Source organism: Physeter macrocephalus, chromosome 2, assembly GCF_002837175.3.
Source record: "Physeter macrocephalus isolate SW-GA chromosome 2, ASM283717v5, whole genome shotgun sequence".
NCBI classification, from domain to species: Eukaryota; Metazoa; Chordata; class Mammalia; order Artiodactyla; family Physeteridae; genus Physeter; species Physeter macrocephalus.
The window spans coordinates 95,206,368-95,226,026 of record NC_041215.1 but is presented as its reverse complement, the minus strand read 5'-3'; the positions used below and the strand labels follow the sequence as shown (position 1 = coordinate 95,226,026).

At 39.9% G+C, this 19,659-nt stretch overlaps 1 long non-coding RNA gene across 3 annotated transcripts in view; it reads left to right on the top strand.

Moving 5' to 3' along the window:
* LOC114484373 (uncharacterized) overlaps positions 1-19,659 on the top strand; it is a 210,092-nt gene that overhangs the window by 128,323 nt on the left and 62,110 nt on the right. The gene's annotated exons all lie outside the window — the stretch shown is intronic.

Below are 19,659 nucleotides of genomic sequence, written 5' to 3'. Positions count from 1 at the left end.
TGTATGTGTCCCTAGGTCTGAAGTGGGTCTCTTGTAGACAGCATATATATGGGTCTTGTTTTTGTATCCATTCAGCTAGCCTGTGTCTTTTGGTTGGGGCATTTAATCCATTCACGTTTAAGGTAATTATTGATATGTATGTTCCTATGACCATTTTCTTAATTGTTTTGGGTTTGTTTTTGTAGGTCCTTTTCTTCTCTTGTGTTTCCTACTTACAGAAGTTCCTTTAGCATTTATTGTAGGGCTGTTTTGGTGATGGTGAATCTCTTAGCTTTTGCTTGTCTGTAAAGCTTTTGATTTCTCCATTGAATCTGAATGAGATCCTTGCTGGGTAGAGTAATCTTGGTTGTAGGTTCTTCCCTTTCATCACTTTAAGTATATCATGCCACTCCCTTCTGGCTTGTAGAGTTTCTGCTGAGAAATCAGCTGTTAACCTTACGGGAGTTCCCTTGTATGTTATTTGTCGTTCTTCCCTTGCTGCTTTCATAAATTTTTCTTTGTCTTTAATTTTTGCCTGTTTGATTACTATGTGTCTCAGCGTATTTCTCCTTGGGTTTATCCTATATGGGACCCTGTACGCTTCCTGGACTTTGGTGGCAATTTCCTTTCCCATGTTAGGGAAGTTTTCGACTATAATCGTGTCAAATATTTTCTCAGGTCCTTTCTCTCTCTCTTCTCCTTCTGGGACCCCTATAATGCAAATGTTGTTGCGTTTAATGTTGTCCCAGATGTCTCTTAGGCTGTCTTCATTTCTTTTCATTCTTTTTCTTTATTCTGTTCCACGACAGTGAATTCCACCATTCTGTCTTCCGAGTCACGTATCAGTTCTTCTGCCTCAGTTATTCTGCTATGATCTTTGCCTCCATTCTTTTTCTGAGGTCCTGGATCATCTTCACTATCATTATTCTGAATTCTTTTTCTGGAATGTTGCCTATCTCCACTTCATTTAGTTGTTTTTCTGGGGTTTTATCTTGTTCCTTCATCTGGTACATAGCCCTCTGCCTTTTCATGTTGTCTGTCTTTCTGTGAATGTGGTTTTCATTCCACAGGCTGCAGGATTGTAGTTCTTCTTGCTTCTGCTGTCTGTCCTCTGGTGGATGAGTCTAAGAGGCTTGTGCAAGTTTCCTGATGGGAAGGACTGGTGGTGTGTAGAGCTGGCTGTTGCTCTGGTGAGCAGAGCTCAGTAAAACTTTAACCCACCTGTCTGCTGGTGGGTGGGGCTGTGTTCCCTCCCTGTTGGTTGTTTGGCCTGAGGCAACCCATCACTGGAGCCCACCCAGGCTCCTTGCTGGGGCTAATGACAGATTCTGGGAGGGCTCATGCCAAGGAGTACTTCCCAGATCTTCTGCTTCCAGTGTCCTTGTCCTCATGGTGAGACACAGCCACCCCCCACCTCTGCAGAAGACCCTCCAACACTAGCAGGTAGGTCTTGTTCACTCTCCTATGGGGTCACTGCTTCTTCCCCTGGGTCCCAATGTGCACACTACTTTGTGTGTGCCCTCCAAGAGTGGAGTCTCTGTTTCCCCCAGTCCTGTTGAAATCCTGCATTCAAATCCTGCTAGCCTTCAAAGACTGATTCTCTAGGAATTCCTCCTCCCATTGACGGACCCCCAGGTTGGGATGCCTGACGTGGAGCTCAGAACCTTCACTCCAGTGGGTGGACTTCAGTGGTATAAGTGTTTTCCAGTTTGTGAGTAAACCACCCAGCATTTATCGCATTTTATTTTATTGTGATTGTGCCCCTCCTACCATCTCATTGTGGCTTCTTCTTCATGGGGAGATCTTTGTGGGGATGTGGGGTATCTTTTTTGGTGAGTTCCAGTGTCTTCCTGTTGATGATTGTTCAGCAGTTAGTTTTGATTCCGGTGCTCTCACAAGAGGGAGTGAGAGCACATCCTTCTACTCTGCCACCTTGAACCTGGTATCTAGGCTTCCTTTTGTCTAGTGGACAAACTTGGGTTCTACTCTTAGCTTTTTTTTTTTTTTTTTTGTCAACTAATTCTCTAATGACTTTGGGCAAGTCATATCAGGCCTTTGGAGCTCACTTTTCTCACACAAAGTGAAGATTTTTACCAAGTGTATCTCTTTTAATTGTAAACTTCTTATCAAAAGGTGACCCCCCTCAGTGGGGCCATCGGTGATCATTTGAACTTGCATTCCTCTTTTCTCCTATTGCTTGTTGGGGTCACTGTGAGATCTGTGTTAGTAATCTTTGTGAGATGATGATGAGTGACTTGTCTACAGATAGGGAGAAATTTATCTACATGCATGGATACCTCCAGAAAATGTTGAGATCATTTTAAGTCAATAACACATAAAGATAAAATGTTCAGTTGTGTCTTCATGGCCTAGCCTGCTAGCAGCACAGCATTTCTCTTGGTTGGTCAGAGCTCAGATACCTTCAAGTACCCAATCCTAAAACCCCCAACTTCCCACACTTTGTAGGAGCCATTGGGTAAGCATTTATGCCTAAGAAAAATGGAGATTTGAGAGTTAATTTGAAAGGACTTAACTGTAACATTAAAAAAAAAAAATCAACGAGAACAGAATGTTGAAAGCAGGAATGTCAAGCTCTACGTTGACTGTTTAAATTGCCCAGGCTTGGGATTTCCTGTGTCTCTGCCAAGGTGGAAACTTACGAAAATGACTCCATTTTCTCCTTTGTATTTTGGAGGGAAGGTGATAAATGTCCAGGGTCTCAAATCCTACTTTTGACTAAAGTATGCAAGAATTAATGGATAGCTAATGAACACAGATTCTATGATATATTGAACACGAGTTGTCTTCAGTGATGGGAAGAAAATTCCTTAAGAATTTTCTAGAATATAAAGGGGACATAATACAGAATGAAGAAAAAAGCTTCCGAAAAGTAAGAATGTCCCTCTACAAAGAGCACTGAAGTGAAAAGGAAACGGCAGTGAGAAAGGATGGGGGCGGAAGATGATTCAGCCAGAAGGGGCTGGGTGAGTACTGTGGGCTGGCCTGCCGAGGTGTGAAGTAGGCGGGCAGCTATGACTAGCATTGAATGGAAGATAATTAAGAACAAGTTGGTACCAGTAACTGCGAGGGAAGGGAAGAGAATATGTCTAGAAAAAGCAGCTCTTTATTTCAATGCTGAATTAAAACACCTACCTGTTAGAGGCTTGAGAATTTCATTTTGAAATGAAAAAATATTTGCTGTAAACAGAATGCAGATGATTGTGAAATTGTACATGCTTGCTTCTAATGTTGTGATGGAAAAGTTTTAAAATGGCATAAGTGTGCTGTATACTTTCTTAGAAAGAAACATATATGTTAAAATAGTCATTTTTTCAAAGGAAAAATCATTGCTGTTCAAAGCCATTCATCACACAAGTTATCAAGTTTCAGTTTGGGATCAGCTACACATATATATTTCTGAATCTTTTTCAAGAGAAAGGACTGCAGATTTAGCTTCCATTGTCCTTTAAATAGCTTTCTGGATTGAAGAGCATTATAATTAAACTGCACCAAGTGTCACTGCAGAGAAGCTTCTAAATTATGGGTCTGAGTGGGGGTGAGAGATGCTATTTGATTGCTTGACAATCAAAATCAGAAGATGTTCAGATATGCACAACCCAGACTTACTGTAATTATATCAGATCGAGAAGAAGTGGGAGGAATAGGTGTAGCCTTGAATTCAATAATCACTTGTTTATCTCTCTTTTGAAAAAAGTTTAAAGAAGAACTATTCATAAATACTCAAAATGCATATTCACAAATAGTTTTGTAAAAGAGAAGACATATTAGCAAGTAATCAGTCCTTTCAGTGTGTCCCAGAAATAGGTTGTGAAAAAAATGGACATGGATATCCTCAAAGTACTCTCAAAATTTTATATTAGTGCATTTAACTCTCCAACAATTACTTTATTTCAAATATAATGTCAGAAGGGATATTCATAAGAGCTCTGAAATCTACTTGTCACACTATTTTGCATTCTATTTCACCAGCTCTTGGTTCTCCTGAAACTTTCCTTTCTTTTAAAATGGGAAGGAATGTGTAGGAGATGCTCTCAGGACACTGCTCAGACATTTCAGAACCATTTTTGCCTCTTAAAGAAGCCCAAAAGTTGCCTCTTGGAAAGAAGCTGAGAATTTAATACTATACCAGCACCCTTACACAGTGTGTGACACACTGTTAGGTAGTACATACGAGAACAAACGTTAAACACTTGACTGGGAAACGTAGAAGCCTGAAAACTGTCAGACTGAAAATGAAGACATAGTACATTTTTCATGATCCTTTCCCAAGTGAAAAACTAAAACCATAAATTTTCCATATAATACATATATTATATGTGTAAACAAAATTATCCCATGTCCTTTGGATTGATCCTTTTTTTAACCTTTAACTAAAAATGGCTCTAGTTTCCATCTCACATAAAAGGGAAAGTCCAGTATCCTCCTACACCTCCCAGATTTCTGGGGGTTTTCCTTCTCCTGGGCATTTTTCATTCCAGATTCTCATTACTGGCTTTGTGTACCAGTTGACAATTTTTTTCCCAGATAAGGTGAGTGAAATGTTGGATTTATTCAAAGACAATTAAGCAGCTTAAGAATTGGGTTGAATGATTCTTTCTAAAAAGGGAGATTTCTAGACAGGTTTACACAACAGTATATGGTCCCATAGAGTGAAGCTTTAGATGCCATAGAAAGACACTTTCATCTCAGTAAGGGGAAGATATTTCTGTGGGTCAGAGATTTCTCAAGATATTCTCTAGGGTTTAGGAATGCAGTAAGTCCCTCATCTCTGGAGTTATTCAAGTATTCACTGACTTCATTAACTTGAAATCAACTCTCAGAAGCAGACCCTGAGATGAAGATTCACATACAGTTAGCTTATCTGGCAGATGATCTCAGGAAAGACTGGTATGAGATGGGGAAGTAAAACAAAAAAGGATGTTGGAAATAAAGGATATACTGTCACACAAGAGTCCACTGTGATAAAAGGAACTCTAATTTCACTTGGGAATTCTGGTGGCCAGTGTAAAATACTCACCTTAGTTAATCCCCCAATGAGCTGAGAGAGCTGGGATATTTATACATGAATTTCCATCAATGGTCGTTGAAAGCTACTCCAGGAGGGTATCATTCTCCTGCCACTTCCGGCCTGCCTGGTGGGAGGGGGGCAAAGCCGACGGGTTTGCTGGGGTTTCAAGAAATCCTACAGCAATTAAATGCTCTGCTGGCAATTGAAAGCCAGACTGGCACATACTGAACTGGTAAGAGTGAAAGGATGTGGGTCAGGGTCTCAGGAATATCTATTATACTAGCTAAAAACTTGGGAAGGCTATTATAGAAGAGACTGCAATGTGACCACCCAAGGACTAAAGCAAGCCCAGATATATGTACTTACTGTTTTTTCAGTGTTTGTTTTTAAATTGAATTTGAGTGACCGTGGGTACTACCATGCTCTCTCCAATTTGCCTCAGGCCCCATCAGTCTCTCCTGGCTAGTTTCATACATTTACATTACTCATCTGCTCTTGGAGTTTGCCACCCCCGGAGGAAATTCAAATCTAAGATGATAGGCAGGTGTGAAGGTCGCTGCCAACTGTGAAAATCTGTGATGCTATGACTAGATGATCCCTTAAACTCTTTGCAGCAATGAAAGTCTATAATTTAAGTATATGCTATCTTTTAAATTATCTCTGCAAGGTCCTTGAGGGCAGTAGCATAGGCCTGTAAATGCCCTTGATTGATTAAAATGCAATTATGCATTTCTAAATGCTAATAAACAGAGATATTCATGTATAAATTCACTATACCACTACTACTGTTTGCACTGTAAAAGTGTAGCTTGAGCCAACACATTAGAATAGATTACAAAGAGAAACTGCTTGGTACTCAGCAGATTTGATTTAGGTTCTACAGTCATACTCCAGTGAATCTGTTAAGACGAGCATGAACATTGATGCTCACCCACTTAGCCTTGGCTCACAAGGAAAGATGACCTTGGCAGACATTAAAGCTTTTAAAAACTGGCTTTGCATTATGTTAAGTGCAAGAAGCCTGACACACAAGACTATATACTGTATGATTCCATTTATATGACATTCTGGAAAAGGCAAAACTATAAGGATAGAAATTGTCAGTAGTTTCCTGGAGGTGGAGGTGTTGACTACAAAGGGGCAGGAGGGGACTTTGTGGGGTGACGGAAGGGTCCTACGTCTTCCTTGTGGTGTAGTTATACTACTATACATATTTGCCAAACCTCATCAAACTGTACACCAGAAAAGGGTAAATTTTACTGTATTATATATTAAAACTCAATAAATCTGACATTTTAAAAGACTGGAAAAAACCCTCCTAGGCCTCAGGTGAGCTCCTTACCTGCTGCTACAAGGGAAGGTTCCCAGCATCCTGGAAAAACAAGGGGAAGCTGGGTAGGACGTCTTTTAAAATGAGAAGAACATGTAGTTCCTGCTCCTAAGTTACCTCTTGTTTTTTAGCATTCAAAACGCTCTTTGCTTCTCAAATATGATAAAATAGGTCAATGAATGAAATAAGACTCGTTGCTCTCGACTTCCTGCAACAGTCTCTGCCTTAGTCCTTTTACGACCAGTGTTTTTCTCTAGGTCCTATTTCAGAATTCATATTTTATTATTTTGACATATTTGTTCTTTTACTTGTTTAAAGGAGATTTACAGAAGCTTTCTAATTTCCAAGTGAAATCCTAGGCTATAAGAACCGTAAGTCAGGAGGAGAGTTAACATGGTTTGACAGAGCCTGTAGGCCCCAAGATTCTACTTCAGAAACTGAAGGGCTTGTCTTCTCTGTCAAATCCACTTCTCTTTTCTTGAATTCCCTGTGCACAGCACATTCTTAAAGGACCTTGACCTAGATTCTCCCTTGGGTAAGCCGCTCTCTGGATGTGCTTACATCTGGGGCGGCTTCCAAAGGCACTAATCCGGGAAGCAGGCCGCAGGACAGAGTGGCAGGTGCCATTTGCATTTCCCTTCGTGACAAGGGACAGCACTCATTCTGCTCTATTGAAGGGGGTGGGGGTGATGCAGGATGATTATAAGAACCTGGGGTGGGTACCAAGTGCTCTAGGTCTCTGTTTCCCTGTAGCATCTGGCACATTCCTCAGCCTCACGTTAGCTATTTTGGTGACTGTCAGTTATTTGACTGATTGACCTCCACTGTCTGTGCCAGAACCTCCCTCCTCTACTGCTCTTGAGTGAGACTCATACTCATCCCTCATAATTCTGCTCTTCATCTTAAACCTCTGGAACCAGCCCTCCCCTCTTGGACAGCCCTAAAGTCTACACTAGGTGTCCCTTCTTTGAGCTTCCCTAAGACCTTCTGCTTATACTTATCATAGCCTAACTATTCTGTATTTTAATTGTATCCTGACTTCCCTACCTTTTCCCCACCTTGTTCCCCACCACCTCTCCCCCTACACTAGGCTATGAGCCTATAGAAGGCAAAGATTTTTTTATTTCTGGTGTTTCTTTTTTTCCTATCTGGAACATTATAGATTCCTTATAAATGTTTGCCAGTGAATAAGTAAGAATATACTCATGCTGGTTTTGGAAGTCTGCTTTATCAGGTGGAAATATCAATTACAAGTAAAAGAAAAGCTAGCTAACTTGTATTGGCTTGTATAAATAGACGTTTCTTTTTCTGGTGTAAAAAATTTTTTGGAGAAAAGCAGCTGCTGACTGTGTTTTAGAGGTGCAAGTGGTCAGGGTCAGGGGCTCTGTGATTCACTTTGTCTTTCCTTTATGATCACAAGATAGTTCTTAGAAGTGCCCACCTTTTGAGATTAAGTGGAAAGAGGTTGTATTTGTTTTCTATTGCTGCGTAACAAATTACCACAAACATAGCAACTTAACACCAATTTATCTTGCAACTTCTATATGTCAGGAGTCTGGTCACTGGTTAACTGAGATTTCTGCTTGAGAAATCACCAGGCTGCAATCAAGTTGTCAACTGGGACTGCATGTCATCTGAGGCTTAGGGTCCTCTTTCAAGCTCACTGGTTGTTGGTAGAATGCATTTCCTAGGGCTGAGGTCTTCAGCTTCTGGAGGCTGCTCCAAGGCAGTTCACAACATGGCTGTTTGCTTTCCTCTAAGAGGCCAACAGGAAATTGTCTCTCTTTTGAAAGATTCATCTGATTATGTCAGGCCCACCCAGGATAATCTCCCTTTGATTGACTCAAAGCCAACTGATTAGTAACCTAATCATGGGGGCAATATCTCTTGATTCTGCCCATACTCCAAGGATTATACAGGGCATGTATATCAGGAGGCCATCTGAGAAGTCTGCCTTCCACAGGAGTGACGTTAACTGTGCCTTTCTCTTTCATCTGGAAAGCAATGGCTTCCCAGAATTCCCTTTAATAGAGTTCTGCTTACATCTCATTGGTTAGAACTATATCACATGGCCACTTCTAGCTGTAAGAAAGGCTGGCAAAGAGGATATCTGGCTCTTCCAACTTCTATAGAGAAGGCAAGGAAAGGAGAGGGGATGGGAATGGGTATTGGATTAGTCTATTAATAGACAAAATCACCCCGTCAGACCTCCTAGAGACCTTAATTATACAATGTTAGAGCTAGAAAACTAGAATCTTCAGAAACTAAAGGTCATTCAGTACAACTTTCTATTGATATTTTCTAGGTAATGAAGCCAAGGTCCCAAGAACTCATGCAACTTCCTTGAAGTCATATATTATTTCCTTTGACGCACCAACCAAAATTTAGTAACCCTAGCATATTCAGCTTCTTCAGGAGTTTAGTTTATCAAATCTCCAGGAAAAAAATTATATAAATTAACTGATGATGGAATAATCTCTCTTGAAGTCGATCACTGAGCCACTTTCCTGTCACATAAAACTGGTTTCTATATTCTAATCATGATTTGTGGAGCAACCAGCTTGGATAGGAGGGATGGCTGGTAAAGCATAGGCGCAGAGGGTAAGTCTGCATGAATTCAGAGAAAGAAGACATACTCCTGGCCTGGGAAGTCAGGGAAAACATCAAAGAAGACTGGCATTTGAGATGGGCCTTAAAGGACAGGTAAAGTATAGCATGGGGAGGTCAGAGGAGGGTATTCCAGGTAGAGAGAAACAGAGAAACAGGAACAGATGTGTTAAACTACAAAATGTGCAAGGAGAAAAGAGATCAACTTCATCTGACCAGGCTAGCTTCAGAGAAATCTATAAAAGTCTGATTTATTAGCCTAGGAAAGAGGTAATGCTGACTTGAACTTGGAGGGTGACAGTGGGAATGAAAAGGATTGACAGTGGAATGGAAGGAGAGTTGTATGCAGTGATTGGACAGGACTTTTCATTGGGTCTGTAAGTACAGTGTAGAAAGTGAGTCTTGTTGATCTCCCAGTCCCATGGCCAGTGCCTGCATATACTAAGTACTCAATAACTGCTTTGAGTTGAATTTATGAATGATTTGGGACAGAAGGTAAAGGAAAGGATGGTATCAAGGACCATTTGAAGCTGGGTTGGAGGTTGGGAGGAGGTACAGAACTGAAAAGAGGGTGTGGAATTCAGTTTTAGACATTTTGAGCTCCAGGTGCCTCCTGAAACCCAGGGGTGGCACCCAGGGGTGCCTCTCTGATGTCTAGAGAGACACCCAAGAAGCAGGTGTGCCTGGCTGTGTATACTGCAGCTTGCAGCTATGAGCGCAGAAAAAGAAGGTAGTGGAAAACTTTGGTGGAATACCTACATTGAAGAGGGAAGAAGATAAGCCAGAACACGAGAATAAGGAGCTGTGGAACTGACTGGAGGAAAAAGATTGTGGCTCCAAGAAGACAAGGGATAAAGGTATTTAAAGATGGTAGCCAACAGTTTCTGAACAAGGCGTTTTCAGAGAGAATGGAGAGAGAAACAGCAAGAGTTTTAGGAATGAGCAGGGAGGAAAAGAGGACAGCTAGTATAACGCACTTTCGGAAGTTTAATGATAAGAGGAAAATCAGAGATGACAGAGTCAGGGGAAGGTGGTTTGGTTTATTTGCATTTTAGAATGAGAGTGACTTAGGCAGAGCTTCTGTCTGGGGGAATGTGTTAGAGGAAAAGGGGAGGGTGAGTATAAAAGAGATCATGCTAAGAGGGGAGTCATAGCATCTGGAGGGTGCTGAAGGCTGGATTGAGAGAGGAATTGTCTTTTGAAGCATGAGGAAGAAAAGAAGTGAGAAAAGGAAAGGAAGGCTTTCTCCATTGACCACCATGTTACCTCCCTGAGTCTCAGTCTTCTCATCCATAAAGTCAAGTCGTTGGCCTAGGTGGACACAGAGTATGACAAACTCTATAATTTTTTGCTCTAGACATTTTATTTGGGATTCTCTCCCCTCCCTTGCTGTCTTCAACCAGTCATTGCCAATAATGGTGATAATAGCAATAATTGCAGACACTATTTATTGCATGCCTCAAAGATCAGATCCAGTTACGATAAATTCTGAAAAGCTACATGGTGAAGAAATCATTTGACTGTAACTTGAAGGAAGGCATGGATATGTATGTATGTATTTAAAATGTCTTAGTATGTATTATCTAAAATCTTACAGGTAATGCAGTATATTTTATTTATTTTATTGTTTCTTCTATTTCTTTCCTGAGTTCAATCGACTCTCATTTTATTTCTTCCTAGTTTTTTTTTTGTCCATTTCTGTACTTAGCTTTTGAATTTGTCATTCAAAGTGTTTTTCATTATCCTCAAAAGCTTGTTTGAGGATATATAATTCAGTTTAGAGAGTTGTGTTACAGTTAGGGAGTTTTCTTCTATTGTACTCTGCCATTATTGGGGGCAGAAATTTGTATCAGTTGAACTGGTTCTTTCCTATTTTAGTAATTAGAAGGAGACTAATCTGCCTTTCTATGGGCAGAGCTGGAGGTTTGGGGTTGTAGGATTCCTAGATCAAGAGCACCCTCTTCTGTCAGTGTAGCAAAGTATGATTTCTTTTTTCTTTTTAAAATTTTATTTGTTTGTTTGTATGGTTTTTTCTTGTGGAAAAGAAATAATAGGGGTAGGGATTGGGTTTACCTCCATTTTGGAGGGAGGAGGGGGTCTGACAGGTTCCTTAGTTCCCCCCTCAAGTATTCCCCCCCACCCTTCATGATTTCCAGAGGAACCCTCTAGACCCTTTTCCTTTGGACCCTTTTCACTTGGAAGCTTTATTTTTCCAAGACTGTCTCCTTGCACCCTGCACACACAGTTAAGTGCCTTCCATGTAGTAAGTGCTCTACTTAGATGCAGACTTTCTCTTTCTGGTAGTTTTAAATCAATCCTAAGTCCACCACCATGGTTTTTCCCAAACTGACTTTGTTTACCTGAGGGGATTCATCAGCAGTATGGAAGGCAGCTTTCTGGGATTTAATGTTTGTTTTTCTATTTACAGTTAATTTGAAATTTGGACATTCTCTGTTTTCTAGTTATGCTGAAGACATGGGTTTTATGTAGTTTTATTTGATCTCTTGTTCTCTGTGTGTGTGTGACTGTGTGTTTTTACAGGGGAGGGCAGTATGTTGGGAGATTTAGATTTACGCCACCACCATTATCTTGGCTACCTAGAATTCCTCCACAATGTTCACTGTAAGTCTCTCTAATTTGCCAACAAAATACATAGGAGTCCACTGACTCAGATTATCTCATTGAGCTTTTTAAGCTTTTATCAGTGTAGAATTAAATTGGGCTGCTGGTTAAAAGACCCAGAAAACAGTGGTTTAAACTAAATAGGGGTTTTTCTTGTGAAACAAGAGGTAGGTGGTAGTGGGCCTTGGTTGAGCAGCACAGTGTCTCTGTGACATCTTAACCTTTCCCTCATGGTTGCCATAGTTATGAGGGCTACTACACCTTCATCATACATCTAGAAGCCACCTGGGAAGAGGCAGAGAGCAAAGGGCAAAAGGCATTTGTCAACTATCAACTCCATTTTAAAGATCTTTCCTGAAAGCCCCATGCAAAAATTTTTCCTTATGCCTGATTGTCCAGAGCTGGGCTAATGACAATCTCTAGCTGAAAGGAGAATGGGAAATATAGGGTGCTGTATTTTTTTGGTTTTTATTTTGTTTTGTTTTTCCTAAGCACATTATTGCCCACAACAAAATTGGGGAAGTAAGGGAAGTGGGGGGGATATTGGGTAGGCAATTAGCAATTCTCCTATACAGCTCCCAAATTCCAGAGTCAGAGAGTTGCTGATCTCCCACCATTGACTCAGAGACAATTACTAGACTGATGATTACTGACCATCTTTGAGAGGTCCTGGGAGACGCCTATGTAAGGAAAAGGAAGAGACGACAGAGGGACTGACCAGCTATGAAAAAGGGCCAAAATAAAGCAACACTAAACCTCTGTCCCAGGCTGATTGACCCTTACCTCGGGAGGGAGCAAAAAAGAGCCCAATAAGCAATTATTTTTTTTAAAAAGCACATTAAGGAATGTCCCAGTTTGTAAACAAGGACACAGTTCTTTTCTCTTTTCTCCACTCTTTCTCTTAATGGAAGTATTCTATAATGAAATTAGTTCTTTAGGAGGTAAAGCCTAGTGGAGGGTCATCTGCTGTCAGTGAGGAAAGATCTAATGGGCTAAATTTATTTCCAAAATGACACTCCTGGAAACTCCCATATATGATGCCCTCATAGATACATATCTCCAGATAATCCATTTAAATTATCCATTTGAATTTGCTGAGATATATACACCTTTGTGTACATATTGGCTACTTTTGTAAGTATACCAATCCACTGTGTATCCCAAGATTCATTTGAATCCTAAATGAGCCTTAAGGTTCAACCAGATACTGAAAAAATCTCCATACCCAAAGACAAGCATCCAAGTTTATAAACACACTCATTTATTTACTCCAGCAGACAGAATCTTGGCTTATAATGACTACATTTTGATACACAGGAAAATCTTAGGAGATGTGAACTTCTGCTTCTACCACTAGCTAACTGCTATTTGGAACAATCCAAACAGAATTGTTATCTTCTCTGAACATTGTTACCTCATCTTTAGAAGAATAGAATTGGTATGAGTGTTTCCTCAAAGTTCTAAGAGCCTATGATTTTAGAGATTCTTTTATTCAGTTAGCATTTGCTCAATGTCTGCTATGTGCTAGGCACTATTTTATGCACTATGGGTACATTATAGTCTAGTAATTGCAGTGGAGGATTTCAAGTCAATTAAAAGGAGAGGGTAAAAAAATACCTAGGAATATTAACCAAAAAAGTGAAAGACTTATACACTGAAAACTACAAAACATTGCTGAAAGAAATTAAAGACCTAAATAAATGAAAAGACATCCCATGTTCATGGGTGGCAAGACTTAACGTTGTGAGGATGGCAATCATACTCAAAGCAATCTACAGATTCAACAAAATCTCTATCAAAACTCCAATGGCCCTTTTTGCAGAACTGGAAAAGCCAATCTTAAATTTCATATAGAATTGCAAGGGGCCCCGAAGAACCAAAACAATTTTAAAAAGAACAAAGTCAGAAAACCCACATTTTCTGATTTCAAAACTTACTACAAGCCCACAGTAATCAAAACAGTGTGATTCTGGCATAAAGATAGACATACAAATCAATAAATAGGATTGATAGTTCAGAAATAAACCCATACATCTACAGTCAGTATTTGACAAGGGTGCCAAGTCCATTTAATGGGAAAAGAGAAGTCTCTTCAGTAAATAGTTCTGGGATTTCCACATGCAAAAGAATGAAGTTGGACCCCTACCTCACACAATATACAAAAATTAACTCAAAATGAATCAGTGACCTAAATATAAGAGCTGAAAACATAAATATCTTAGGAGAAAACATAGTAGAAAATGTTCATGAGCTTGGATTTGGCAATAGATTCTTAGATATGACACCAAAAGCATGAGCAACAAAAGAAAAAAATAGATAAATTGGATTTCATCAAAATTAAAAACTTTTGTGCCTCAAAGGACATTATCAAGAAAGTGAGAAGTCAGCCTAAAGACTGGGAGAATATATTTGCAAATCATATATATGATAAAGAATTAATATCTGGAATATATAAAGAATTCCTCTAACTCAACAACAAAAATCAAACAACCCAATTAAAAACTGGGCAAAGGACTTGAATAGACATTTCTCCAAAGATATACAGATGGCCAATAGGCACATGAAAAGATGCTCAACATCACTAATCATTAAAGATATGCAAGTCTAAATCACAATGAGATACCACCTCAAGCCCATTAGCATGGTTATTATCGAAGAAGAAGAAGGAGGTGGGGGAAGGGGGTGGGGGGTAAGGAGGAGGGGGAGGAGGAGGAGGAGGAGAAGAAGAAGAAGAAGAAGGGGAGGAGGAGGAGGAAAATAACAAATGTTGGCAAGGATGTAGAGAAATTGGAACCCTCATCCATTACTGATGGTAATGTAAAATAGTGCAGCCAATTAGGAAACAGTTTGGTGGTTCTTCAAAAAACTAAACATAAAACTACTATATGACCTAGAAAATTCAACTCATAATTATATACCCAAAAGAATTAAAAACAGGAACTTGAACAGATACTCGTATGCAAATGCTAATTTCAGAATTATTCACAATAGCTAAAAGGTGGAAACAACCCAAGTGTCCATTACAAATAAAAAGAAATAAAATGTGGTATATACATGTAATGGAATATTATTCAGCCACATAAAGGAATAAAGTTCTGATACATGCTCCAACAAGGATGAACCTTGAAAACCTTATGCTAAGTGAAATAAGCCAGACATAAGAAGGACAATTATTATATGATTCCACTTATATGAAATATCTAGAATAGGCAAATTCATAGAGATAGAAAGTAGATTAGAGGGAACCAGGGGTTGACAGAAGGGGAACAGGGAGTTACTGCTTAATGAATACAGAGTTTCATTTTGGGTGATGAAAAATTTTGGAAACAGATAGTGGTGATTGTTTGTCCAACATTGTGAATGTAATTAATGCCACTGAGTTATACACTTAAAATTGGTTAAAATGGTAAATTTTATGTTGCATGTATTTTACCACAATAAAAATAAAAATTTTTTAAACCCATGAGGATAGCACTGCTAGATAGGGAAATTTGGAGGCAGATGGTTATACTTTATAGGAAGCTATTGGCTGCACCTTAAGACACAAATACAGATGAATACAGATGTGGACTTATACATACATAAACACAACCCAGGTACCTAAACACAGATACCCAGATAAACACAAGAGTTTATACCTCTTGGTATGCACATACCTACAAACATACAGTTTGCACTTTGTATATACAGACAGTTGATTTAAACCATCATCAGGATTTAACTTTCTGCTCAGTAGAGGTGCACACACCTACACATTATGTCATGAAACAATATAGCCACACAGGTTAACCAAAGAACCTGTTCAACTAAAGAAAATCATGTTCTAGAGGTGAAAGAAAACAAATGCCTGCACATACAGAAAGATATCCCACAGAATACCCTGATGCATGATGTAACAGTAAAAGGGTTCAAGGGCATGTAAATGGGTTCACTGATTGGTAGTTGGGAGAAACAGGGTAGTAAGCAAAAAGCTAAGTGTTGTATGGAAGGGAGGATGACTGATATGGGTGCGTAGGAAAATGAGTGGGGATCGTAAGAAAGCATTATGCAGCTTCTTTGTCAAAGAGATTCAAGACAATAAGCCTGAGTTGCCAAATTTGACTCTTTTATTTCTTACTATCCGATCTCTGGTTATCAGAGAACAAGCTGTACACTTACTTACCTTTATAATTGCACTAGTCCCTTCAACTGGTCCCAACAACATTCCAGGATAGCTCTCAGGTGAAATCAGTGAGCTGCTTAGTATTCTTTCTGCCCAGTACAGTGGACCCTCCTCACACATTGTCTGAGCTCGGCAGTGGAAAATCGCCATGCCCATTGGCAGCCAGTCAGGGACCCAGGGTGAGGAGGGACTATCCAGACTGACCAAGGTCTTTTTAATGATGATCCAGCTGAGGAAGTGAGATGCTGGGAATGGTGAGTCAGGAGCAAATGATCAGCATTTACAGCTGGTGCTCAAAGGGAGTAGCCAATAAGGGGAGACAGACAAGATCCTCCAGAGGAGCAGTAACATTGAGGTATAAGCACAAGGCCTCCCCCAGAACACACCTTTTATGTTAATCCTGTTGTCCTTTGTGGTAGCAAAAGCTGTACCTTAGAAAGAGAGTTACTGGGGCTTCCCTGGTGGCGCAGTGGTTAAGAATCCGCCTGCCAATGCAGAGGACACGGGTTCAAGCCCTGGTCCGGGAAGATCCCACATGCCACGGAGCAACTAAGCCCGTGCGCCACAACTACTGAGCCTGTGCTCTAGAGCCCGCGAGCCACAACTACTGAAGCCCGCGTGCCACAACTACTGAAGCCCGCACTCCTAGAGCCCGTGCTCCGGGCTCTAGGAAGAGAAGCCACCGCAATGAGAAGCCTGCGCACCGCAACGAAGAGTAGCCCCCACTCGCTGCAACTAGAGAAAGCCCGTGTGCAGCAACGAACACCCAATGCAGCCAAAAATAAAATAAATTTTTAAAAAAATAAAATTTAATTTAAAAATTAAAAAAAAAGAAAGGGAGTTACTTTTGGCAATACTAGCTAGAGTCTTTCAGGAAATCATGAAGGAGGCAAAAGGTCCTGCCACTAGTCTGTTTCCCGGCCTTTTCACCTCAGCACTGACACTTTATTTCCTTACCCCTCAGGGAATAATTCCCTTCTACCTCCTATTAAAATCCTGAGTGATTATGATAATTAACATCTTATCCTTCTCTGTTAGGAAAGAGATTTCTTAACTTACTGCTAAGCAGTAAAATCAGAATGAGTTACATACAATTATCAGTATTTCCTCTTTTTCAACCTGCTTCCAAAAACCAAAAAACAGCCTAGGCTAGTATAGGCTAATTATAATTCAGCAAACAAAGTGACATCTTGGTGTGTTCTGGTTTTTTTTTTCTGAGTTTCATAATTTTTGAATGAGAGTATACTGATTGAATAAAAGTTGGTCTTTAATAGAAAAGCAAGACTGGCTTTGATTTTTGAGTGTAGGTGTTATCTTTTTTAAAAGTATACTACTTTGAATTAATTTTTAAATGAATATAGCTGCTATACTTTTAACAGATATTAATAAAATTTAGGATGTGTGTTTGTATGTGTAAGTGACAGAGATATATGATTTTTCTGAGTGAAGTCTACAGGTCATAAAATCACTATTCTTAATACTGAAAACAATTAAAAATGTTTTCATCATTGTGCTGTTATAAATCCATATTACATTATTTGAACTGTAAAGGATGTTGATTCTTGGATAAAATTATCATGTTCTGGCTCTTCACTTACTTTGAATTCAATTGTGGTGGAATTTCTTTGAAAATATTTTAACTTTTGTAAGCATGTATGCATGGATAACTCCAAAAATGAATATGAACTTGAAAAGCTGAACCTCTTCTGACAGCAGCTTGACTTATTCTGGAGTAAATTAAGTAAGAGAAATATCAGAAGCATGTGCTCTCTTTTAGGTGTAACAAACTCGAGACAAATATTCTTGACTTGTGCCATCTGAGAAACTATTCTTTGTATCTTTGCATATAAGTCACATGCCTACACAAAATATCACAAGCCAGCTGCCTCTGCAGGTTTCCTACTCAGAGGAAAGAAAGCAGACCATTGTCAGAGTGAGGGAGGTGAGGAATGAAGAGCAGCAGCTGTGTATGGACTCCACAGTTAGCTTAAGCCGGGAGCTGAGACGAGGGCCTACCGGAAACTTGGCTCCCCCCACCTCCCCACCACCCCCACCATGATGGCTGGGGCTCCATCAGGTGCTCAAGCAAGGGGGCTGTCTGGAAGACAGAGCCAGTGTGGGTAGCCAGGTGGTATTTTGTTTTGTTTTTTCTTTGAGATGCCTATGGATTAAAACTCTGTGTTTTTGCTTTAAATATTAGGGGTTTTCGTTTTTTGCTTTAAAATAAAAAACTAAATTTCTTTTTTTAGAAAAATATCACTTGTTTACATAGAAAAATTTTAAAACACAGGTAAATAAAAAATAGTATATGTAAAATATGAGTTTACAAACCTTCCATGTCTAGAATATTCCCATTTTGATTTTGATTTGATATATATTATGTATATAATCTTCCTTAAAATAAAAATGGGAATATTCTAGACATAGAGATTTGTAAACTGATGTTTTTACTTAATGTATAAGGAACATTGTTCAGCATTACTGAATAGACATCTGTGGCATCGTTCATGACCACATGATATTTTATTAGAAGTAACATTATTATTATTTTATTTATTTATTTATTTTTTGGCTGCGTTGGGTCTTCGTTGCTGCGCACGGGCTTTCTCTAGTTGTGGGGGGCTACTCTTTGCCACGGTGCGCCGGCTTCTCATTGCCGTGGCTTCTCTTGTTGCGGAGCACGGGCTCTAGGCACACAGGCTCAGTGGTTGTGGCTCGCGGGCTCTAGAGCACAGGCTCAGTAGTTGTGGCGCACGGGCTTAGTTGCTCCACGGCATGTGGGATCTTCCCGGACCAGGGATCGAACTCGTGTCCCCTGCATTGGCAGGCGGATTCTTAACCACTGCGTCACCAGGGAAGCCCTAGAAGTAACATTATTAATTTACCTTCAATTGCTGGACGTGTATCTCATGAAAGTGTTTCCCCATTATTAGCAATACAATGATAAATATACTTGTACATACATCTGTTTATATTACCTGTTTATTTCCTCAGGATAAAATTCTAGAAGTAGAATTGTTGGCTGTACTCTAAGATTTTTGATTCATATAGACAAATTTCCCTTCAGTAAAGTTCTTTCAATTTACATTCCAACAAGATGAGTGGCATCATGTTCATTTCTGTATACTCTCAAGAAAGTGGGGTATTCTTAAAATCATTTTAAAAGAAAATGAAAGGAAGAACTTGCACAGAATCAATATATAAGTATAAATGAAGGAAATGAGAACAAGGCAATAGAAATAATGCTCTTTTCCCCAGACATATCCAACTCTGGTCAGATTCCTCTTTTATTTACTTATTTACTTAGGTCATGTTAGGGACATTGTGATAGAGACAGTCACCAAACCTGTTTTCTTTTCCTCCTGTGCACACAGCTGGACTACATTTCCCAGGAACCCTTTGGGGGAAGTGTGATCATGAGTTCCAGCCAACAGAATGTGGGTGGAAATGATATATGCTGTTTCCAAGCCTGGCCCCAATCCTCCCAGCTGTTCTCTTCCTTTGTCTGTCTGAGGCAGGGGAACCTGCAGCGGACTCTAAAACCCTGGAAGACGTCAGTCTCAGGAAGGAGGAGCCCAGTTCCCTGAATTGCCTTATGGAAGGCCACTCATCAGATATGTACACAGAACTGTCACATCTGCAATTAATAAATTCTATTGTCTTAACCAGTGAGATTATAGAAAAACTATAAAATTCAGATATACAAAAGAAAAAAAGTACCCAGAATTCCAAAGACCAGAGATAACTAATTGTTACAGAAATTAGTCTACCCTGACAAATCCAAGCCTGTTGCTGCTTTTAGTCAACCCAAAGTGGAATTAGTGGTTAAAAATGAGGGTTTGGGGCTTCCCTGGTGGCGCAGTGGTTGCGCGTCCGCCTGCCGATGCAGGGGAACCGGGTTCGCGCCCCGGTCTGGGAGGGTCCCACGTG